The sequence below is a fragment of the Lathyrus oleraceus genome, chromosome 5 (assembly GCF_024323335.1).
Source record: "Lathyrus oleraceus cultivar Zhongwan6 chromosome 5, CAAS_Psat_ZW6_1.0, whole genome shotgun sequence".
Taxonomy (NCBI): domain Eukaryota; kingdom Viridiplantae; phylum Streptophyta; class Magnoliopsida; order Fabales; family Fabaceae; genus Lathyrus; species Lathyrus oleraceus.
The window spans coordinates 536006813-536033630 of NC_066583.1; the positions used below are offsets into that span (position 1 = coordinate 536006813).

The 26818-nt window shown below is 37.6% G+C and overlaps 1 pseudogene; it reads right to left on the minus strand.

Moving 5' to 3' along the window:
* Positions 1-9737: 9737 nt before the first annotated feature.
* Positions 9738-9837, minus strand: LOC127089311 (uncharacterized; annotated as a pseudogene).
* Positions 9838-26818: the final 16981 nt, after the last annotated feature.

Genomic DNA, 26818 nt, shown 5'->3' on the forward strand with positions numbered 1-26818 from the left:
AGCATCACAAAACTTCCATCTTCTTCAGCAGATAACATAATGTTTCCTGGCAAGAAAATAACAACTTGCTCTATATCAAGACCCATGGGATCACAATATTCATCATTAAGTGGAGTCATATCATCTATAGATTGTGCGCCATTGGAAAACAATCCACACACCTTGCAAACTACACGTAAGCTTTCATCCTTAATTATCATATCTTCACATAATGTCTGCACATGATCATATGTATTAATAACACCACCATCGCCCTTAGCAGAATCAACATCTTCATGGATATGATTATCATTCTCCTTAAACCTTTGAGACTCTATCAACTTGTCGGACAAGATGTCTGGCATACGTTGTTAACACCTTGATTTCTAGGATTGGATGCTTGGGATTCTTAAACAACATACATATGAATGAGGTGATGATTTCTCATAGGCCCATACATGAGTGGGACATCAATCGGAATTTCAACAACAGTTAGATTAGACCTATCAATATGTGGAATGTTGTGGAGATCAATATCTAGAAAATATTTCTTGTCAAACTGCATGTGGTTGAACTTCAACATATTAAGAGTAACACCAATTCCAATTTTACCAAACATACTATAATATTTTTGGTTAAACAAAACTTCATACATATGAGTAGGAATTCCATAATTCCTCTTCTTTTTTAACTTCTTCTGAACCACTACTAGTTGTTCAATGTTGGGAGGACCTTCATCATGACCATCAGCCTTCCCTTTAATGATAACTCCTTGCTCGAGTCTCATAAATTCCATATGTTGTAAATTAAGAGCATGAGAAAAATGTTGAACCAACTGGTAATACATATTGGTTTTCTTCTCAAGACGACAAACTTCATAACTACTTCCTTCTTCAACATTGAGATCAGTACACATGTGACAACAACTTCCAAGCTATCTGATGAGTGAACCATGGTCTTCAACAATCTACTATACATAGGCGGCTACCATATTCATCTTTACAAATTTCCTCCTCCCATGGCTATCACAAGGAACAACAAAATTTCTTTCTTCAATCATCAGCCTAATGCAGTTAAGAAACCAATCTTCACAAGAGAATTCCTTGTGGGAGAAATAAGCAACAAGGATATTTGGATTGCCAAGCCAAACTTGTTATCGTTGCCTTTAGAGCTTATCATTCCATTGAGGATACAACTGTTGATGGTGTGGTTCTCTACCATACATCTTACATTAGTACATGTCATTACCTAACATACAACATTCTGGTTTCTGAATAGGAGCAATACACATTTTCTTTGAATTTGGTTGCTCACTAGAATGCATAGCCTCTTTCACGACTTTGAAAGTTACAACATTGTTTGTGAGGTTAGATTCACCTTTTGCATCAATAGAGACATTGGATATTCTTCTTTATTCCATTGTAAAACTTGAGCATTCAATTTGAATATGACAAAAGTCTTTGGAATTAGGACATTGATCCCTTTCCACCTGTAGGAATACTTGAGCTCTTGCCTTTTACCATCATTCTCTTTCTGCTAAATGTTCTTGACATTGGTGGGGACATTCTTCCTAGATCTCTTGTCAAGTTGTCTTATGACTTTGCTAAACATGTTAGCAAACCAATGGTTCTCTTTAGAATTACACTCTGCTTGAACATCACAATCTTCGTAACTGTCAATAATCTTTGGAGTATTCTTAGCACCGTGACACCTCTTTGGTTGATAAACAAATCCTCCTTCATTAAAATTATCCATCTTGAACATAAAATATCTTCCCTGGAGCTCACCCAAATAGAATAAGGTGCCTGCTCTAATGCCAATTGAAAATTATGTTCCAGAGGAGACAAATATTGGACCAGATGCCTGAGACAACAAAAACTAATGGTTTATAACACATTAAAGCTTCTGGGACAAATGTCACACACGATGTCAAGGACATTGGAAACCAGAAAAAAAAATAGTTTACAAACAAGATATGACAGATTAACTTACACAAGATGATGAAGCAGAAAAGCAATAAAGAACATAAGAGATTGGTAAGCCAGTTCAGTGAAACCATACCTATGTTTGGGGGGCACACTACCCAAGAAATGAAATCCACTAATTTGAATTAGTACCCTTAGTCTTACAAGAACCAACAAACCATATGTTGTTCAAATCCTCTCCCTAGTCCTAATGTCTTTCTATTTAAGGACTCCCCATAAATATGAAAACTTACTCACTTTCTTCTCAACCATACAACATGTGACTGGTGTTTACAATTTAAATAACCAATGCTGAATGTTACAACTCAACTAAGACAAACCTTCTATGCTAAGTAATTGAAACATATAAGTGTACATAAAGATTCAACACTGGACAACCTTTTGTGTGAAATACAAGAACATTTTGGTCATAAGCTCATAGACTTGGTATTTTGGAACAAGGTTCACAACTTAATAAAACCAAACTCTACACCTTTTGATATGAAAGGAGGCTCTAGAGTGGTGTACATACAAATACTCAAAAGATAAACCCTAACACTAGGTTTCTTCAAAACTTGCATGCCTTTCACACCTCAAAAGTGAGGTTTAAGTCTCCTTAAATAACAATGTAATCCTGGGATTTTTTCTTGGATTTATTATTTAATTTCATCCAGAATAATAGAAGAATCTTGTTGGATTTGATTTACTCCAAAAATTTATCCAACAAATCTCCATTTAAATTGATTTGATCTTCAACAGCTATCAAACAAATCACACAAACTTGTTTCACAATTACAAAAACAAATTTAATCGAATCTAAACCAGATTTCCGCTTAAAAAACGCAACAATATTGGAATACTGAACCAGGGCTAGATATTGCAGTAGTACATCCAAATACACTCGTTTATATAAATTGTAGGTATTATGAGGTAGAGAGAATCTTTGGTAGAAAAAACCTGTAATACCATTTGTCTGTTGCAAGAGACTAGACGTTGCAGCTAACAATAACATTTGTCATGATGATGAAGACCAGATGTCGTACCATATATGTTGGAACATCGTGTTCCACATGTTACACCAGAGCATCTAAAACAATTCTTCTTCATATAAGACTTCTTTGTAGAGTAGTTCTTGGACCAAATCTTACTTCAGGGTACATTCAATTAAATTTTCTTTGATTGAATCCAAATCTTTTCCAGTTGATTTTGGATTATCACACAAACTTCTTCCCAAAAGCAAAAGTCTGGATCATCTAAAGAAGTCAGCACCTAAACACTTCTAAAGGACATCAGAAGATAATCAGAACCCAAACCTTAAGCCTATTGCTTAACTAGTTCTATCAAGCACTTTAGCCACCTTAAGCCTATTGCTTAACTAGTTTTGTCAAACACTTTAGCCAACAACTCTTCTTGGTAACAATCTCAGATGATGGGACACATGCTACAATATCTTATTCCACATGTTGCCTAAAATACATCTTGTACATATGTAGTTTTTCCTAATGTAGCCAATCCAAAAGGAATAATAAGTCCAACATTTTATAAAATATTTCAGAATCCTTAATGTGGTGATTATATTGAAGGTTTTATAAGAACCAATGTGAAGCCCTAATTTGGATGTTATGTTAAAGGTATGATAAGAACCAATATGAAGCCTTCATGTGGCAATTATGTTGAAGGTTTGATACGAACCAATGTGGAGGCCTAATGTGGATATCTAAGTAAATGTGTGATAAACCTTATGTAAACCCTAATGGGGAAATCAAGGCTAATGTGTGTCAAATATTGTTTGGAGGTTTGGGTGAAAGTTGTTTTTGTATGACCATCATGAATCATACTATATTAGAGTAGGTATCATCTAGAAATAGTGTGTAGTATGAAGTAGCTCACATGTACTCTTAGACATTTCATATCTATGAACGTCTAGGATAATGTCGTAGTATAGGTATAGCTCATATGTACTCCTAGAAATAGAGTTTAGCGAATGGTGTTGTAGTACGTACTTAGCTCACATGTCCTCCTAGACATTGTAGATTCTACATACGTCTAGGAGAGTGTAGTAGTGTGTGACACAACTCATATTCCCTCCTAAACTATTAAAACTCGGGAAAATAAGCTTTGAGTTAATTGATGGCACCACATGCATTAGAGTATAGGACAAGTGCATTGCATAAGCATTCATGTGTATGTTTCTTAATGATATACGATTCTAGGTAATATCGTCTACATGTTGAACGTTTGTGATTATACGACCCTTTGTTGTTATTATACCATGATTTTGTATAATGTATGCTCACCCCTCTGTTTCTATGTTTCTCTAATGTGACCATATATGCATAGTATTCTCAGGTTGAGACCGAGGAGTAGTTGCATTGTGGTTCTTTATAGGAGTAGCTCAATTGTTTCCTTCATGTTTATGTATGTTGAACTGTTAAGTCAACTAGTTTGTTTATTTTGTAATAAGGCTCTAATATTGTGACTTCGGGGCCATGATTTATATTTTTTGAATCATTATGTTTGATGTTATGTTTTAATCAAGTGGTCATATATGAGAAGGTTTATGTTATTTATGTTAATGTGATGCCTTGTTATCATCAGATTCGGGTGAAGGATGAAGATATTCTGAAGACTACATTTAGGACACAATATGGTCACAATGAGTACTAGGTAATGTCGTTTGGTGTGTCTAGCGATCCTAGTGTGTTTATAGAGTAAATGAATAGGATCTTCCATCCCTATTTGTATCAGTTCGTGGTGGTGTTTATTGATGGCATTCTTGTATATTCTAAATTAGATGAAGATCATACTGGACATCTTCATACAATATTACTGGTGTTGAAAAAGAAGAAGTTGTATGCCAAGTTATTGAAGTGTGAGTTCTCGTGGCGAGAATGAATTTTCTGGGCCATATGATTTCCAGTTGCGGTATAGCTATAGACCCTGCTAAAGTAGATGAAGTGATGCATTGGGAGGCACCAAAATCAGTTACAAAGATCAGAAGTTTCCTAGGGTTGGATGGTTATTATTAATGGTTCATTAAAGGTTTTTCCAAGTTATCCCTACCTTTGACTCAATTGACTCGAAAGGGTCAAGCCTTTGTGTGGGATATGAAGTATGAGGAGAATTTCTGAGAATTGAAGAAGATGTTGACAACGACGCCAATATTAATATTTCCAGATCCGAAGGAAATTTTTGTTATATACTATGGTACATCCAAGATGGGATTGGGTGGTGTGCTTATGCAAAATGGGTAGATTGTGGCCTATGCTTTGCGAAGACTGAAGGTTCATGAGAGGAACTACCATACTCATGATTTAGAGTTGGCAGCTGTAGTCTTTACGCTGAAGTTGTGGAGACATTACTTATATAGTTCTCCATTTGAGGTATTCAACGACCATGAGAGTTTGAAATATTTATTTGATTAGAATAAGCTAAATATGAGACAAAGAAGATGGTTAGAACTTTTGAAGGATTACGACTTTAGCTTGAACAACCATCCCGGTAAAGCCAATGCTGTAGCACATGCTTTGAGTCCGAAATCCTTACACATGGAGACTTTGATGGTTAGAGAGTTGGACATGATCGAATAATTCAGAGAATTGAGTTTGGTATGCGAGGTGACTACATATAGTGTGAAGTTAGGTATGTTGAAGCTGACTAGTAGGTTCCTTATGAGATTAGAGAGAGTCAGAAGTTGGATGTGGCCTTGGTTGATCGTCTGTCATCAACTAATGAAGGCGAGGTTTTTAGAGTCGGTGAGAATGAGATTCTTAAGTTTCGATATAGAGTTTGCATACCTGATGTGTCGGAACTTAAGAAGACTATTTTGGAGGAGAGTCACCGAAGTGGTTTGAGTATTCATCCCAGAGCTACCAAAATGTACCAAGTTCTCAATAGAATTTTGTGGTGGCCAAGAATGAAAAGGAACGTTGCACAGTTTGTATATTCATGTTTGACTTGTCAAAAGTCAAAGATTGAGCCCCAGAAGTCATCTGGACTAATGCAACCATTGGACATTCTTGAAAGGAAGTGGGATAGTATATTTATGGATTTTGTGATTGGGTTACTGAATACTCTGAGGTGATTTTTATGATGAAACATGGTTTTGTAGGTCTAACGGACATGGTAATGGAGCATTTCATGATAGCTTGATAATGAGACAATGATGATGGAAGTGAAAGCATGAATTTTAACATGGTATTAAGATGATGATATTGTATGATGATACGTAAAGGAAATAAACTTGATTTTTTATGAACTTTATTAAAAATAAGAGTATGCATGGTTTATGATTTGAATGAAAATTGATTTATGGTTTGATGAAAAAACAAATTAAATTTAGTTGTGACATTTGTTTATGAATGAGACTCAAATATGAATTCAAATTGGTTCAAAATATGGTAAAGAACAAATAATGGTGTAGTTCACTTTTGCTGACTTTTCTTTAAAGTGTCACATGACTTCTAAAAAATGCAAAAAAAATAAAAATGAATTCTAATGATATGGTAAGAAATAAATAGGTTAAAAAAGTTATGCATATAATACATGGATGAAATGATAAAGGGGGAAAATGGGGTATAACACTCATGATGAACATGTATATCAGGCTCCAGTACAACAAGCTTCTCAATAAATAGGCCATCAGGGGAAGAAGTATGGTCGTATACTCTACTTTAAGGTTTTTATAAGTGCTTATATTTTATTAGGTAAATCATTCCTTTTATCTGAGCTATATCTGTGATCTATGTGCTTGCATTTTTTATTGCATATTTTTATGCCTTTCTCGTAATTCCAAAGGGGGAAAAGTATACTCTCAAGTACAAGAAATTCTCATCCAAAAGAGGGGTCTAACATGGAGGAATGAGAGCCCTACCCTATCAGCAACAAACAAGCATGAATACCCAATACACTATGTAACCTCGAAAGAGTATTCAATGTAACGTTACTCCCTGCCGACCATATTCTCCGCCTTATTAGTCGGGGTTGTACTTCATCCTTCATCCAATTTGCATACAATCATTGTCAAAACAATTACATCGGGAAAAGGAAAACTTAAGACAAAGAGGCCAAGAGCTTTGAAAACTTACCAAAATAAAAAAACTTTTGTTTGTTCTCGGGAATGGGCCTCCATCAACAATTGAATATCTATGAGGCACTACAAGCGTCTTCGTCCGACCTCCTCCATGGTGGTACCTCCCCCAAAGTAATATAGATCGCTGATGAAACTCTTCAATTTTTCCTTCTAGTACAAGTCTTATTTAGTGAGGTCCTCTTCTTTATAGACACACACCCCATTTCCCATCAAAAACTGACTCTCAGTATAATACTTGGGGAACAACTGAGCACATCTACCCTCTACTCCATCACCAATAGCGTAAACTGATAACATGAAATTATATTTAAGACTTAATTTAATTAGATTATATTATCATTTACTTTAATTTATCCCATTTTATCAGATATTATGCAGTATTTCTTTTCTATTTACATCAGGTACCCATTTTGAAGCAAAAGTGAAAAAGGGAAGAAAAGGAGGTGTAAAAAGCAATAAAAAGGAAACAAATAACCAAGACCAAGCCCAGCCCAAAAGAAAGCGCACGTTGCCCCTGTGACGGGCGTCACAAGGGTTGTGACGAGCGTCACGCGAAGTAGCCTTGTGACGGACGTCACACATGGTGTGACGAGCGTCACACCAGTCCACTAGCTTTTTGGCGCAAGTTACGCTCTCAGAGGAATGGAAGTAACGTTGAGGACTTCGTGTCCTATTCCCAAGCCGTGTATTTAGCCATGCTGAAGACTCGTAGGAAACGCAAGGCAGTTACCAAGGCTATTATAAATAGCCATCTCCTCTCTTTGCCGTAAAAAAGGTTTTTGCACGCTCAGTTTTGCGGAAGCTCTGCCAAATTTTCCTTTCACGCCTTTGCTTATTTTTCTTCCTTTCCAGCATTGTTCATTTTATTTATTTCTTTTGCAAGCTTTACTTTCTCTTTTCCCTTGCAATTTATCTTCCCCGTTTTTAGCTTTTAGATATTTTTCGCGTAATAGTTTCTACACCGGAAACTACTGTGCAACTTTATACCGGATTTAACCTTACGTTATATTCGAGTTTTATTTCCTTGATTTATTTTACTGTTTAATTGAAGAATCCAAGAACAAATCCTACCGGCTTGTGGTGGAGTGTTCAAGACCATTGTATTACGCATTCAGGTTCTTTAATTGTTATTTAATTTTTTATGTTTTATTCTATTGTTTATTCATATTGCCTGCCTGGAATGAGTCTGTTTATGCATGATATAAATTCTTGTTTATTTAGCATGTCTGGCTAATTTGCCTAGGTATCGGTATGTAAAGTAAGCAGAATAAGGGATCGAGACTGAGTCGGTCTATCTAAACTTAAAATCAAAATCAATCTTTTTATGGTCTCAACTTACAGGTTTAATAACAAGATTTTTTACCAAAGTAAAAGACATAAAGAAGTTAAAATCAATAGAGCGAGAGTTTGAGATTTTAACTGGACAGTGTAAGTTAGGCATTAATTCTAGATCAGGGCGAGAGCAAGTTTTAGAGTTAATTAAATTCTGACCTTTTCCAAAAAGTATTTTTAAAGATTGAATGTGAGGACGAGAGTTAAGCATTTGGATTTAATTATATAACCTAAGTCAACAGAGCGAGAGCTTGAGATAAGGGTGTTTAAAACGGTCAGTATTTTCTTAAAAAGAGTTTCTGCAACTTTATTGTTTTCAAAATATGGTTTTTGACTTAATTATAAGTGACAGCAACATTAATATAAAATCATGGTTTATTCAACAGAGCGAGAGTTTGAGATAGAACCTTTAACCAATAAAGTTAACCGAAACGATTCATTTTAAAACCAAGAAACCGACAAAGACTTGATTCCCTAGTTTTGACGAATTACATACCGATATCCGTTTCATTAATATTTAATCTAGACATTAGTTTAGCTCTTAGTTTTTCCCCAAACAATCAAACATCTTCACCTTAGATTTACGTAGTAACTTTAGATAACGGTATATCGATTCATAAGTCCCTGTGGGATCGATATCTTTTAAAACTACGCGATAGAACTGTGCACTTGCAGTTTGTGTCCCAAACTCGACTCACCCAGTCGAGCGATCAAGTTTTTGGCGCCGTTGCCGGGGACTTTTATTCAATCGATATCGTAACTCTTCCGTTACGCTGTAGAGACTAAGGTTTCCTTTTCTTCTATTTTCTTTCTTTCGTTGATTTGTATGCCACGCACTCGCTCTCAAGGCGAACCGCTCTATTTACGAATCAACGATATCGAACTATATCTCCGAGTCTTACGACGAATTCGGGAATATCGTGCTGAAAACAATCTCCCTCCTATAGACCTTCCTGATCTCAAAGATTTTCCTTCTTTAACCGAGATGGCAGAACCAGCTCGTGCTCTTAGAGATTACGCCGCTCCATCGCAAGATGAACCGCATTCAAGTATTGCTCCGCCCGCAATCGAAGCAAACAACTTTGAACTTAAACCTTCGTTGTTGCAGGCTGTGCAACAGAACCAATTCTCTGGAAATCTTACCGAAGATCCAAACCTTCATTTATCCGTATTTGTCCAATACGCTGATACTGTTAAAGCTAATGGTGTCACTTCAGAGGCAATTCGACTTCGTCTTTTTCCTTTCTCATTAAGAGATAGCGCTAGAAGATGGCTTCAATCTCTTCCTTCCAACTCAGTCACCACATGGAACGAGTTGAAGAAAGTTTTTCTTGCCCGATATTTTCCGCCAAGCAAAACAGCTATGTTAAGAGCCCAGATAAACGGATTTAAACAGAAAGACAACGAGTCTCTTTTCGAAGCATGGGAAAGATACAAAGACATGATGAGACTTTGCCCACACCATGGTTTGGAAGACTGGTTAGTAATTCACACATTTTATAATGGTCTCTTATACAACACAAGGTTAACAATAGACGCCGCTGCAGGTGGTGCACTAATGAACAAACCTTATGCTGATGCTTACCAGCTTATCGAGAGCATGGCCCAAAACCACTATCAGTGGGGAACCGAACGAACAACAGTGGAAAAACCTCAACCGAAAACTGGCATGTACGAGATAAGTAACCTTGATCACGTCAATACAAAAGTGGATGCTTTGGTCCAGAAGATTGAAAGTTTAAACGTATCACCTCCAGCAGCCGTGGTTGCTATAACTCAGAATTGCGAGGTCTGTGGAATCCAAGGCCACACTCCTGCGGAATGTCAACTCTTGACTGGAATCCAAACAGATCAAGTAAACTATGCTCAAGGAAGCCCCTATTCGAATACCTATAATCCAAATTGGAAGAACCATCCAAACTTCTCATATAAGAGTAATAATGCTTTATACGCACCTGGACAGTCTCCAAATCAAGCCCCATCTATATCTCCAGGATATCAGAAACAGAATCCTAACAATAATACCCCTAGAAAATCCAACTTGGAAATCATGATGGAAAACTTTATAGCTTCCCAACAACAAACCAATAAAGATTTCTTAAACCAGAACATACACACTGGCGAACAACTTAAACAACTAGCAAGCAAAGTAGATGCCTTGGCTACCCATAACAAAATGCTGGAAACGCAAATATCTCAAGTAGCTCAACAACAAGCACCTACCGCTGCACCAACTGGTACATTCACTGGACAGCCCCAACCCAATCCGAGAAGCCAAGCTCATGCAATTATATTGAGAAGTGGAACGGAAGTGGAAGGACCGTCTGACCCAAGGATAGAAAACCAAAACCCTGAGAAATCCACTGAGGAAAGTGAACCTAAGGAAAAGGAAGAGAGTAATAAGGAAACCCTAGAAAAGAAGGAACCTTATGTACCTCCACCACCTTACAAACCACCTATACCTTACCCTCAAAGGCTTGTTAAAACCAAAGATGTAGGCCAATTTAGAAAATTTGTTGATCTCCTTAAACAATTAAACGTTACAATTCCGTTTACCGAAGCTATTACGCAGATGCCCTCATATGCTAAATTCTTAAAAGAAATTCTTTCTAATAAGAGGAAACTTGAGGATAGCGAAACCGTTACACTCCCTGCCGAATGTAGCGCTATAATCCAAAACATGCCCCCTAAACTCAAGGATCCGGGTAGCTTCTCTATACCCTGTCACATAGGAAAATTTGTCATCGACAAAGCCTTATGCGATTTAGGAGCCGGAATTAGCGTTATGCCCTTATCCATATGTAAGAAACTGGAGATGGGAGAATTAAGACCGACCAAAATGTCTGTGCAATTAGCAGATCGTTCCATCAAATATCCTGTAGGAATCCTTGAAAACGTTCCCGTACGCATAGGTCAGTTTTACATTCCCACTGACTTCACAATTATGGACATTAGAGAAGATGATACGACACCTATTATACTAGGAAGACCATTCTTAGCAACTGCCGGTGCAATCATAGACGTAAAACGAGGACGACTCACCTTCGAAGTAGGTGAAGAAAAAATTGAATTCATCCTTTCCCAATTCTTGAAAGCACCTGCAATAGAAGATACATGTTACTTCATGGATATCATCGATGAATGCATAAAAGAAGCAGAGTCAGGAGAAGACAAACCATCAGACTATCTTTTAGAGGACAAATCTAAACAATGCCTAGCAATAACACCGGACCCTACGCAGTGTCTTAACAAACCAACCCCTGATTTGAAAACACTTCCCAAAAATCTGAGATATGAATTCCTAGACTTAGAACTTGAACGACCTGTGATAGTTAATGCAGATCTAGGAAGACTCGAAACAGAAAAACTCCTACATATCTTAAGAAAATATCCAACTGCACTAGGATACCACATCACCGATCTTAAAGGAATAAGCCCTTCTATTTGTATGCACCGCATCATGTTAGAAGAAGACTGTAAAACCTCTAGGGAACACCAGAGAAGACTAAATCCGATCCTAAGTGAGGTAGTAAAGAAAGAAATAACCAAGTTATTAGAAGCAGGTATTATATATCCTATATCTGACAGCAAATGGGTTAGTCCTGTACACGTTGTACCAAAGAAAGGAGGCATAACCGTTATTGAAAACGAAAAAGGAGAAACTATAACTAAACGAATCGAATCGGGATGGAGAATGTGCATTGATTATAGGAAACTAAACAAAGCAACCCGAAAAGATCATTTCCCTTTACCATTCATTGACCAAATGTTAGAACGATTAGCTAAACATTCACATTTCTGTTATTTAGACGGTTATTCAGGCTTCTTTCAAATACCAATTCACCCTGATGACCAAGAAAAGACAACATTCACATGCCCTTTTGGTACCTTCGCGTATAGACGAATGCCGTTTGGTCTGTGTAATGCCCCTGCAACTTTTCAAAGATGCATGATGGCAATATTCGCCGACTTTCTCGAAAACATCATGGAAGTATTTATGGATGACTTTTCTGTATACGGACAAAATTTCGAAGAATGCCTCGAAAACCTGGAAAGAGTTCTGGAGCGATGTGTAAAAGTAAACTTAGTACTTAATTGGGAAAAGTGCCACTTTATGGTACAAGAAGGAATTGTTTTAGGACACATCATCTCGAACAGAGGAATTGAAGTAGACAAAGCCAAAATAGAGGTAATCGAAAATCTTCAACCCCCAAGAACCGTGAGAGAAGTACGAAGCTTTTTAGGACACGCCGGTTTTTACCGACGATTCATCAAAGACTTCTCTAAGTTAACTAAACCCTTAACCGGACTGTTGATGAAAGATGCTGAATTCATATTCGACGATAACTGTTTAAAAGCATTTCAAACTCTTAAACAAGCATTGATCTCCGCACCCATTATGCAGACACCAGACTGGAATGAACCATTCGAAATAATGTGCGATGCCAGTGATTATGCTGTAGGTGCTGTTTTAGGACAAAGAAAGGATAAAAAGCTTCACGTTATATATTACGCTAGCAGAACCCTGGATGAAGCGCAGATGAATTATGCCACAACCGAGAAAGAACTCCTAGCAGTGGTATTTGCGCTAGATAAATTTCGTTCTTACTTGGTAGGAGCCAAAATAATAGTTTACACTGATCACGCTGCTATCAGGTACCTTTTAACAAAAAAGGATGCTAAACCTAGACTCCTAAGATGGATCTTGTTACTACAAGAATTCGACTTAGAAATCAAGGACAAGAAAGGAACTGAAAACGTAGTAGCAGACCACCTCTCTAGACTTGAGAACCTTGAACCAGAAAGAACATCCATTAATGATGATTTCTCGTATGATAAACTCATAGCTACTTTGGAAGAGAACAACTCCGACATGCAAGTAGAAACCACCTTAGCTATATCTGTCATACCATGGTACGCTGATCTAGTCAATTATTTAGCTGCCGGAATAGTTCCACCTACTTTATCTTACCAGCAGAAGAAACGATTCTTCCACGACATAAAACACTATTACTGGGATGATCCCTTACTTTTCAAAAGAGGCCCCGATGGTATTTTCCGTCGATGTCTACCCGAAGAAGAGGTAGAAAATATAATCCAACACTGTCACTCCGCTCCTTATGGTGGACACACAAGTACATCCAAGACCTGCTCTAAAATCCTACAAGCTGGCTTTTATTGGCCAACTATATGGAAGGACGTACATGCGGCTATTAAGGAGTGTGACAGATGTCAACGCACGGGAAACATATCTAGACGTGACGAGATGCCACAAAAAGGTATTTTGGAAGTAGAGATTTTTGACGTGTGGGGGATAGACTTCATGGGACCCTTTCCATCCTCTTTCGGTAACAAATACATACTCGTGGCAGTTGACTACGTATCGAAATGGATCGAAGCTATAGCTTCTCCAACAAATGACACCCGAGTAGTAACTAGACTCTTTAAAAATATAATATTTCCGAGATTTGGCATCCCAAGAATAGTAGTCAGTGATGGTGGATCACACTTTATATCCAAGGTACTCGAAAAACTACTACTTAAATATGGAGTGAGACATAGGATAGCAACACCTTACCACCCTCAAACCAGTGGACAAGTGGAAGTATCTAACAGAGAAATCAAGCAAATACTAGAAAAAACGGTCGCCACTTCAAGGAAAGATTGGTCATTGAAATTACCAGAAGCTTTATGGGCATACCGAACTGCTTATAAAACTCCCATAGGGACGACCCCATTTAAGCTCATTTATGGAAAATCCTGTCACCTCCCGGTAGAATTAGAACATAAAGCCTATTGGGCTATTAGAAATTTAAATTTGAATTATAAAGCCGCCGGTGAAAAGAGAATCCTTGACATAAACGAATTAGAGGAACTCAGAAGAGACGCCTATGAAAATGCCAAAATCTATAAAGAAAGAACAAAACAATGGCATGACAAGCGTATATCAAGGAAAGTCTTCAAGCAAGGCGACGCAGTACTTTTATTTAACTCTAGACTAAAGTTATTCCCGGGAAAACTACGATCCAGATGGTCAGGACCTTTTCATATCACTAAAATCTTTCCCAGTGGAGCGGTAGAAATAAAAGGACAATCTACAGAACCGTTCACCGTAAACGGGCAACGTCTGAAACATTATCACTATGCGGAAACCAACGAGGATTCGCAAATTCTACACTTAGACGAAACGCCCCCAGGACTCATAGACAATATTTAACAGTTTCTTTCTCGAGCTTGCGACATTTAAACAAAGCGCTTAGTGGGAGACAACCCACAAATTAATCTGTTATTTTATTATTCTATTATTATTATTATCATTTCTCTATTTTTCTCTTAATTATTCTTTTAATTTCTATTTAGTATTCATTATTGATTTATTCAAAAAGAAAAAAAAAATATCTATATATAATAATAATAATTCTTTTCTTCTTTCGGCATTTGGCCAAATCCTGACTTAAACTCATGTTTCTTTTCTCTAGTTAACACTAACCAGATGGGACATTTTGATCGTATGGGCATCAAGTTCAGAGGAATGGCTCAGAAACGAAAGTTTGAAGAACTAGCCGCTAGAGAGATGCTACCTAGTTTATATGCTGATGATTGGGCTATGACTGCCCTTGGACTGAGACAGAGTGTCCTGTTTTTGCTGAATCAGATAGGATGGGAGACCTCCCCTATCCTGAGACATTTCACCACCTACCGGAGACTCACACTAGAATTCCTTAGTTCATTAATCTATCTACCTAGCCATGGAAAAGGAATTAGCAGAGGTTTTATCCAGTTCAGAATGTTCAATATGGAATACCAATTTAATATTAGAGACTTCACCAACCTTTTGGGTTTTCCTACCTCCTTTGATACATTCACTGTAAGCCAGGAAGAACTTTTTGAATATAGAGAGCTTGAACACTTTTGGGGTAAGCTGACTGGAAATGATGAGCCCGAAGAACATGAGTTTCTCTCTGGAAACATACATAACCCGGCTTTTCGCTATTTCCATAAGATCCTGACCCACACTTTATTTGGGAAGAAGCCAAATAGTACTTCAGTTTCACGTGATGAACTCTTCATCATATTTTGTGCTTCCCAGAACCGTCCAGTAAACGGTGCTACTTTTATGTTAGCTAATTTGGACCACCTTATCCAGGATGAGCGAGCACCCATTAGAATAGGCGGTTTGATCACTATGATAGGTAATGCTATTGGACTACGTCAGCCTATGCTTGACCTTAACCCTTTTTGTGGCATTACTACTATGAGTATACCCTTCCTCTTCAACACTATGTTTATAGCAAACATAGGGTCTGATGAGTTCGAGCTTATTATTGATAACCAGGTTCTCTGCCTATTCACCATGCCCGATCCTAGAACTAGTGTTCATAATCAAAGGAACTGGCTCTATAACCTGAATGAAACCCCAACTCCGGCTGGATCCACTGAATCCATCCAGGACTATGAGATTTGTGACGACTATGAGCACTATGTTGACCATATCTCTCTTGCTGAATCTGACCCTCAGACACCTTCCGGCTACTATGATATTGATCCTCCTCCTCAGCCTGTCCTGACCGAAGAATCAGTCATGCCTGACCTCCGACATCATATGCCAGGAACAGATATTAAAACAGTCATTGAAGCCTTGATGTCAGAGCAAGACGCCCTCAGGGAAGAGTTCCATAACTTCAGACTTGAAATCCTGGAATACATGAGCAGCACGGCAAGTCAGTTACGTATGTTACGGCATCATGTTAACTCTTTTACTCCTCCGGCCAGAGATCCGAAGATAGATGGAATTTAGTTATTTCTCTCTAAGTTATTTAGTTTTAGGCTAGATTTTTCATTAATGCTATTTGAATTCATGTTTATTTCTATTTCATTTCATTATTTTCCTTCCCTGTAATACATTATGATCATTTTTATTGAAGCTGTTTAATTAATTTTATTATGCAATGGCTATTATGTTCTACTGTTGTTACCTACTATTATTATTATACAAAGCAAGTAAGCGTGCACAATGCATTAAAATTGCATACTAAAAATGATCATAAGCAAAATGGAACATTAAAATACGCTACCAAAGTAATTCTGTGAAGCGCCACTGAAGCCTTGCCAAAAAGGAGGTGTGACGAGCGTCACACACTCCATGACGAACGGCACGCAAAACGCCTGTTACGAACGTCACACCCCTGTGACGAGCGTAACACCCTTCAGACAAGTGAACGTTAAGGAGCCGTTGGAGACGAACGTTACACTTTAATTTTTTTTACATTCCCCATTCATTTTTCATTTACCACACTTAATTACTTTTCAACCACTTTTTCTTTCTACCTTCCAATCCTTCTCCTATAAATACCTACCAAAACTTCCTTCATTCACCACAAAACAATTCTCTCATATCAAATACACTTCTTTTCCTTTCCAAATCATCCCTTCAAAAATTCATCACAATGGCGGGAAATCAAAATTTCGGAAATGTCATCTTCCGATCCGGAGATGACAACTATCAGCAAGAGCAATTCGAGCGCTTCCAACAGCGAGGCGTCGCTCCCACCAGGTACCCCGATTTAACTTGTTTACAACAATTGGGCTTACTCCAAGGTATCGAGTGGATGCTCCGTAAAGCCGATTTAACCTTCCTTTGCACCCATAACCAACCCACCTACCCTTCCCTAACCTTAGAATTCCTAAGTTCTTACGACTACACCACTCCCGCCGGTGAAGGTGAATTTCTAACCGGTACGGCAACCTTCCGTATGTTTAACACCGAGTACTCTCTAACCCAACGCCAATTGAGTGCCATGCTACAATTTCCCACAGAAGGTCTGCTGCATGCCAGAATCCCTCCAACCTCAAACTGGAACACAGTTCTAGTTTTCGATCTTTTTAAGAAAATTTCCGGTATAAATACCTACAACTGGGAAGAACTCCTTCTCTCCCACATCCATAACCCCACCATCCGTTATTTTCTCCGTATCCTGCAAAACACACTTTTTGGAAGACCAAACAACAGTAAGGTTAACTCGAAGGAGTTATTTTTCCTCCAGTGCGTTTTCGAATCGGATGCTCAGGTAAACGCCGCCTCTTTTCTCTTTCATCATATCCGCACCTTATGTGCTAGAGGCCGGCAACCCTTTATAATTGGTGGATTAATAACCTCCATAGCACTTGGCCTGAACCTAGGGGATAAACTCCAAACTTTAGAATCCCTACCTCCCCTGTCTATGGATATCAGCTATTGCCGCTCCAGCCGCCTGATTAAAAACAGAGTAGGCGGAGGCTATTATCTTATGGTGAACAACCAAGCAGTCCCGAGTGTTGTGCTACCCAATACCACCCTAACTGATGTCACAAACCCCGACCGCCACCTCTATGATCTAAACGCTCCCGAAGCCACCGAGCCTTCACAAACAAACCAGCAAACAGATGAGTTTGAAGAAATGGAACAAGGTGATCATCCGCCAACACAACAATCAGTCCCGCTAAACCCTTCCAGTAATGCAGCCGGCCCATCCTCCCAACGTCGTCGACGACGAAGGCCTGCGACCAACGATGACATTATGGATGCTATCGATGGTATGCAGGCACAGAATACAGAGATGATGCAGATGATGCGTCAAATGCAACAGCAACAGGACGCTCGGAATGCCATAACCGACCAGCGGTTTACTGAATTATTCAACAGGTTCGACAACTTAGACATACGTCAAAGATCACCAGGTCCAAGAACCAGAGGCGGAAGGCAGCCTTAGTTGTTATTTTCTTTTTCCTTTCCATCTTGTATTTCATTTCCTTAAAACATTGAGGACAATGTTTAGTTTAAGTATGGGGGGGGGGAAACAATATTCTTTCCATTCTCATTTTTTTTCAAGTATGTTATTTTCCCTTTCATTGTTATTTCCCTTTCTTATTATGAAAAAAAAAAAAATTATTATAATAAAAATTATTTTAAGTTAAGTTCCTAAGTGTGAAAATTTTCTATTATCTATTCCCCTCAATTTCCTGAGCCATAACAAAAATTTTAACACACCCAATAAGTATAAAGGTTGCTTACTTTATAAAACTTAAGTGAGATCAAAACAAAACCATTACCGTAACAACGCTCTGAGAACCTCAATATGTTAGATCAGGATAAGTACCTATTATACCAATTCCTTGAACTTTTAGTTCTATGGCAACCCCAAGTAGTTTATACAGAAGTCAGCACCGTCTTAATAGCAAACTACGTGGAGAGCCGATGAATATAAGTGAATGATCCCCAAAGTAACCTAAAATATATAAATATATCAAGAAATGCACTAATTAAATTAGGTGATCCTTACCAGATCATTTAATCTAAAGGTTGCAGATCATGCAAAAGCACAATACGAAAGATCCATTATGAGTTGGTTCAGTAGGAATCTGGTACTGAACTTGGTAGGGCGGACTACGGTTCGATCCCCCGCAATTTGCAATGGACTGAATAATGAAGTTATCCGACTTATGTACCAGAACTTCTAGCTAAAAGCGGATCATAATCACTAACCGGTTACTCCACTATGTGCGCGAAAAGATAAAGGGCTTAATGTGATTTCGCTAGAATGAAAACGGGTAAAATAAGACTAAAGGAACCAGGATAGCTATCATAGTGTACTTGAAACTGATTGGCATAAAAGTAGGGTTATCTAAGTTGTAACGGTAGTTGTTGATGTCAAGATTAAACTCAAATCCTCCTAAACAAAAATCCATTCGCAACCTAGTACGAGTTGAGGTGTGCTTTGAAATTTCATCTAGCTAAAACTTTTAACAAGTTCTATACTGAATTTTGCTTGAGGACAAGCAAAGATTTAAGTATGGGGGAGTTTGATAACATGAAATTATATCACATTTTAAGACTTAATTTAATTAGATTATATTATCATTTACTTTAATTTATCCCATTTTATCAGATATTATGCAGTATTTCTTTTCTATTTACATCAGGTACCCATTTTGAAGCAAAAGTGAAAAAGGGAAGAAAAGGAGGTGTAAAAAGCAATAAAAAGGAAACAAATAACCAAGACCAAGCCCAGCCCAAAAGAAAGCGCACGTTGCCCCTGTGACGGGCGTCACAAGGGTTGTGACGAGCGTCACGCGAAGTAGCCTTGTGACGGACGTCACACATGGTGTGACGAGCGTCACACCAGTCCACTAGCTTTTTGGCGCAAGTTACGCTCTCAGAGGAATGGAAGTAACGTTGAGGACTTCGTGTCCTATTCCCAAGCCGTGTATTTAGCCATGCTGAAGACTCGTAGGAAACGCAAGGCAGTTACCAAGGCTATTATAAATAGCCATCTCCTCTCTTTGCCGTAAAAAAGGTTTTTGCACGCTCAGTTTTGCGGAAGCTCTGCCAAATTTTCCTTTCACGCCTTTGCTTATTTTTCTTCCTTTCCAGCATTGTTCATTTTATTTATTTCTTTTGCAAGCTTTACTTTCTCTTTTCCCTTGCAATTTATCTTCCCCGTTTTTAGCTTTTAGATATTTTTCGCGTAATAGTTTCTACACCGGAAACTACTGTGCAACTTTATACCGGATTTAACCTTACGTTATATTCGAGTTTTATTTCCTTGATTTATTTTACTGTTTAATTGAAGAATCCAAGAACAAATCCTACCGGCTTGTGGTGGAGTGTTCAAGACCATTGTATTACGCATTCAGGTTCTTTAATTGTTATTTAATTTTTTATGTTTTATTCTATTGTTTATTCATATTGCCTGCCTGGAATGAGTCTGTTTATGCATGATATAAATTCTTGTTTATTTAGCATGTCTGGCTAATTTGCCTAGGTATCGGTATGTAAAGTAAGCAGAATAAGGGATCGAGACTGAGTCGGTCTATCTAAACTTAAAATCAAAATCAATCTTTTTATGGTCTCAACTTACAGGTTTAATAACAAGATTTTTTACCAAAGTAAAAGACATAAAGAAGTTAAAATCAATAGAGCGAGAGTTTGAGATTTTAACTGGACAGTGTAAGTTAGGCATTAATTCTAGATCAGGGCGAGAGCAAGTTTTAGAGTTAATTAAATTCTGACCTTTTCCAAAAAGTATTTTTAAAGATTGAATGTGAGGACGAGAGTTAAGCATTTGGATTTAATTATATAACCTAAGTCAACAGAGCGAGAGTTTGAGATAAGGGTGTTTAAAACGGTCAGTATTTTCTTAAAAAGAGTTTCTGCAACTTTATTGTTTTCAAAATATGGTTTTTGACTTAATTATAAGTGACAGCAACATTAATATAAAATCATGGTTTATTCAACAGAGCGAGAGTTTGAGATAGAACCTTTAACCAATAAAGTTAACCGAAACGATTCATTTTAAAACCAAGAAACCGACAAAGACTTGATTCCCTAGTTTTGACGAATTACATACCGATATCCGTTTCATTAATATTTAATCTAGACATTAGTTTAGCTCTTAGTTTTTCCCCAAACAATCAAACATCTTCACCTTAGATTTACGTAGTAACTTTAGATAACGGTATATCGATTCATAAGTCCCTGTGGGATCGATATCTTTTAAAACTACGCGATAGAACTGTGCACTTGCAGTTTGTATCCCAAACTCGACTCACCCAGTCGAGCGATCATAAACCCATCATGAGCCTTAGGATGGATAAGGGTAACCATACAGAATTGGTCTTCGAAAGGCTGCAACTCAGGAAGGTTCCCAAAGCCTTGGATATTTGGCGCTAAAGAAATTTAGGATCTACTCCGTGTCCGAGTTGCAAAACCACAATGACATCGAAATAAATGAAACAAAAGGGCTAGAGAAGGCTTACCTTTCAAGTATTCTCACCAATACTAAAGGACTTCCAGATATGTCTATCTTATCGGATGAAATTGTGAAAGAGATATTACCAGATGACCGATAGATTCTATCTCAAAAACAGTAAATGGGAAGAGAAGAACCATTACTGAGAAAGTGCATTCGTAAAGGGGGATGACACAATCACCATACTCAGTGCATATCATTTCATTCTCATTCAGGGTCAAGACATCCCAATGCAAATATTGGTAAACTTCAAGAAAACTCTCGTCAATGTTGCCTTTTCTAGTAAAAGCAGAAATGGTGAAGGAGTAAACATGATCGACCTATGAAGATTGCACATTCTTCTAGAACTTGCGAGCACTCTTATGTGACTTTTTATTCATAATGCACTAACTTTTTAGATACAGGAAAGGAAAGTGTCAAAAGGGAAGATAATCGTTAAATTGAGGAAATGACTCAAAGAAAAACAATGTCGACTCTTGAAGAATTATAATCTAGCCTGCAAAAGGAAGTAGACTCTACTAAATGTGTCAAATCACTCGCACACAACACTTAAGTGTTTAGTTACCAAGAGTCGTAATGACGACACCTCCAAAAGTATGTGGCGTTAAATGCACAAATCAACAAGAAATTGGAATGTCTCCCATTTTCTCTTCCAAACATAAATGCGATAACGGTTGGTAGTCGAGGCGAACGTGATAAACTATTGCCTTGCTATGCATATACTGACTTAAGGGAAACTGTTATGGGCCTGTCATAACGACCCCTACCGACCCTATAAAGGAACAATAATAACTAATTTTAAGTAGTATAACTAAGAGTTGAAATAAGATGGAGGTATAAAGTTTAAGTTCTGATAAGGGTGGTATTAAAGTATAAGATAGTGAGAGACGTTTGAATAAACCATGTGCTTAAAAGGCACTACAAATATTCTTAACACCCCCCCTCAAGTTGGATCATATATGTCATATGAGTTGAACTAGTTAAAAATGTAATCTACTGGAGAACCCCTAAGAGACTTTGTAAATATATTAGCTAATTGGTCTTCGGATTATACGAAACTTGTGGTGATTTCTTTTTATGGTACCTTGTCCCTTACATAATGGCAGTCTATTTCTATGTGCTTAGTCCGTTCATGTAAAACCAGATTATATGCAATGTAGAGTGTTACTTGATTATCACATATGAGTTTTGTGTTCTAACGATCTCATATCCTAAGTTCTGAGAGTAAATTTTTTCAGCCATGCAAGCTCCTTTGAGGTTGTTGCCATAGTACGATATTCAGCTTCAGAACTAGATAAACCAATTGTATTTTGTTTCTTGTTTCTCCATGAGATCATATTAACTTCAAATAGAACACAATATCCGGATGTGGATCTCCTATCTGACGATGATTCGTACCAGTCTGCATATGAATAACAAATGATTTTAGCATCACCCTTATCTTAATTTAATAGTTCTCTTTCGGGTGCATTCTTTATATATCTAAGAACTTGAATGACTAGATCCCAATGACTATCATAAGGAGTGTTTATAAACTGGCTCATAATGCTCACCGTAAATGTAATATTCAGTCTGGTGAATGTAAGATAGTCGATTCTTCCTACAAGTCGTTGATATCTTCCCGAGTCTTTTAATAACTCCCTTTGACCTAGAAGAAGTATGACGCTGGGATCCATAGGAGTATCAACAGGACGACAATCAAGAATACCAGTTACACTGAGAATGTCTAAGGTATACCTGTGTTGGTTGATTGCAATGCTAGATGAAACTGGTAAACTTCAATACCTAAGAAGTATTTGAGCGGACCCAATCTTTTGTTTGATTTTTTTTTTGAAAAGATGAGTTTTAAGTCGCTGGGTACCCTACGTATCGTCTCTAGTGATAACAATTTCATCAACATAGACCACAAGAAAGATACACTGGCCGGTGGAGGAATGAAGGAAGAAAACATAGTGATCTACTTCATATATACTCATACCAAACTGTATAAAGGACAAGCTAAAGCGACCCAACCAAGCATGTGGGGACTGTTTCAGCCCATAAAGAGAACGACAAAGCTGATAAACAAGTTTAGAATTGCCAGGAACAGTAAAACCTAGAGGTTGATCCATATAAACTTCTTCTTTCAAATCTCCGTGTAGAAAGGTATTTTTAATGTCTAATTGATGAAACATCCAGTAATGAATAACAACCAATGCAAGAAAGAAACAAACTGAACTAATCTTTGGCCACCAGAGAAAAAGTGTCACCATAATCAAGACCAAATATATACGTATATCCTTTGGCTATCAAACGGGGTTTGAAATAATCGATCTAACCATCTGATCCAACTTTCACTGTATAAACCCATTGATATCCCATTGTAGTTTTGTGTGGAGGTAAAGTAACAATGTTCCAAATGTTGTTTAAATCCAATGCAGTCATTTCTTCCACCATCGCCCGATGCCAATTGGGATCAATCATAGATTCACCTATACGCTTAGGAATAAACACAAAATCCAAAGTAGACGCAAAAGAGACATAGAAAGTAGAGAGACAGTCATAATTTAAAACACAAGCATATTTATGATTAGGAAGATGAGATCGAATACCTTTTCATAATGTTATTGGAAGATCAAGTTCAGATGACGTAACTGGAAGAGAAGTTGGTGCAGGAGTTGGCGATGGTGGATCAATATCATCTCTAACATTCGATGCACGAGGTATCCGTCACTGGTAGACCTGCAATGGACATACGATAGATGCGGGGATGATGGAATGGATGTCTCGAACATCTATAGTACAATTCTCATTGGGTGACACAAATGCATAGAAGAATGGGGAATTTTTGAAGAAGGTAACATCAGAGGAAACAATGTATCGTTGAAGTTGGAGATACAAAGACGACATCCTTTTTGTATAGGTGAGTATCCTAGAAAGATACATTTGAGATATTTGGCAGAAAGTTTATCTTTACCTGGACTAAGGTCATGAACAAAGCATGTGCAACCAAAGACACGAAGAGAAATGGGGTAGATATCATATTTTGGATTCAAGATAGAGTATGAAATCTGATCTTGAAGGACTGAAGGCATTCAGTTGATAAGGTGACAGGTTGCGAGGAGAGCATCACCCCAAAAATGAGAAGGTACATTATGGTGAAGGAAAAGAGTCTGTGCGGTTTCAATCAAACGCCGATTCTTTCGTTAAGCGACACGGTTTTGTTGTGGTGTATGAGCACATGATGATTGTTGAATAATTCCTTGTGATGTTAAAAAACATTGAAACTGGGATGACATATATTCACGAGCATTATTTAGTGCATAAAATTTTAATGGAAGTGTCAAACTGATTTTTAATTTCGGCATAAAATTCTTGGAGTATATGGAAGACATTTGAACGGGTTTTCATAAAAAATAACTAAGTACGTCATGCCAAATCATCGATGAAGGTTACAAAGTAAGAGTTTTCTAAAGTTGACTTGTCACAATTAAGACCCCAAATATCCTAATGAACTAAAGCAAAAGGTGACGCAACAGTTTTATTTACTCGTTGACATTAGGTGTGACGAGTATGTTTTCCTAATTGACATGACTGACACTCAAATGACGAAAGCTTAGAAAAACTAGGAACTAAAAGACGCAATTTGTTAAGGCAGGGTAACCCAAATATTGATGTGTAAGGTTTTGAGAAGCAATAGAAGCACATGCCACCGATGGTAATAGATGATATAATCCTCCAGACTCACTTCCTGTTCCAATCGTCCGTCTTGTACGTCGATCCTAGACATAAACAAAATTATTAATAAACAGAACTAAACAATCAAGAATACAAGTGAATTATCCGGTTGACCCACTGTCTTCCAACGAGAATTTTTTTAGTGACTCATTTTGGTCACCACCATACTGTCGTTGTAGTCACCTCCGTCACTAATTATGGTGACTTTCAAGCACACCTCCCCCGCAGGCAGAAGCGTCTGCTCCGGTTCGACCCGCCCCATGAAAATCGCAATCAACCACCGTCACACGCGCTGACAACATTCATGCGCATGGGCTTCATGCGCCTTCTCCCTACCGCTCGTGATAACGCGTCCGACCATCGTAAATGCCGCCTTTTTCATCGACTGACTCGATTTTTCATCCTGGTTCTAGATCTTCCTTCAGTTTTTATTTCTGATCTACGAAAATACGATTTATTATTCAAACAGACCTTGTTTCGCCATTCGTCGTGACTATCATTGTTCTCCCCCACCACTGAGCGACCTTGTTTGCACGCTTTTCAGCCACCAACTCATGGAAAATCACCACGCCATCAATTCTGTCACTTTTATCAAAGTTCTGCTAATCTCGTGCGAGAAACTAACCAGAACAATTAAGTATCATACAATGGCAAGAGAACAATAAACTAGAGTTGTTGACGTTGCTCAACCAACTATCACCAAAGAAGTTACTATTTCGGCCAATGATTACAATGAGTTCTTTCAATTCAAAGCAACCCATCAAACATCATCACCGTTGCTCAGTCTGGTAATTCTGTAACCCTTGTCTCTACATCCACCTCCCTTGATCCTTGGGTCCTTGACTCTAGTGCCTCTGATCATATGTCTGATATTAAATTTCTTTTGTCTAACTTGTCTTATTTTGATTTCTTGCCTTCAGTCACTGTGGCAAATGCCTTTAAAATCAAAGTTCAGGGCCTTGGTAAGGCACACTCACTTCCAAACGTGTCTTTAGATTACCTGCTTTGATACCATCTTAGAATGTGTGGATTAAGCCTAACTCGACCCTACAAAATGACTTGTAAGGTGATAATTGTCCCTATTTATAAACACATGTTCAAGCCATATATTATCCGATGTGAGACTTTTTAACACCCTCTCTCACGCTCAGAATTTGCGTCTGAGACATAAAACTAAATAGTGGATGACCCAATAGAACTTAAATCAAATTCTGATACCATATTAAAGTATAAAAGAATAAGAGATATTTGAATAAACTGTGTTTAAAAAACACTACTAATTATATGTTATACATCACCTATTTTATATAAAATATTCTTAACAGTTGGAAATTGTTTTCATATATTTTAAAGATATTTAATAGATGTGTCAACTTATTACCTCTAATTTAAAGAGTTAACGTTTCCAAGATATATTTTTTCATCCGAAACAAACAAGGATTCAACTTCTGAACATTATATTATACTTGATTTCCTGAATTATGCTACAAGAACTTGATTGATGATGTACAACTATTATCACATATATGATATCTACATTCAGCATGTGAGAATAATTTATTACATGTAATATGAAGAGGAAATTAAGCTAATATGTTACAATAGAAGTTTGTAATCATGTTTGGATATCAAATAACTAATAGTGAAGATATGAGCACTACTACTAGTGTCCAGCACCTGGGCTAGGAACAGAAGACACTAGAACTCTTCCATTGTTGGCAAGACGAGCAACGAGTCTTCCATTTCTATAAATATTGAGATTATTAATAGCATCAGTTAAAGGTAGGGTACCCTTTGAAGAAGGAAACTCTTGTGTGTCCATTTTGAGAGTCTTTCGAGCATCTATAGAAGATGGTGAGGAATGCATGATCAAGAAAAGAAGAGTGATGAGTAAAGCAGAATTCAAACGAGCCATGGATAGAGAGAAGACTAAAAGAACAAGATAA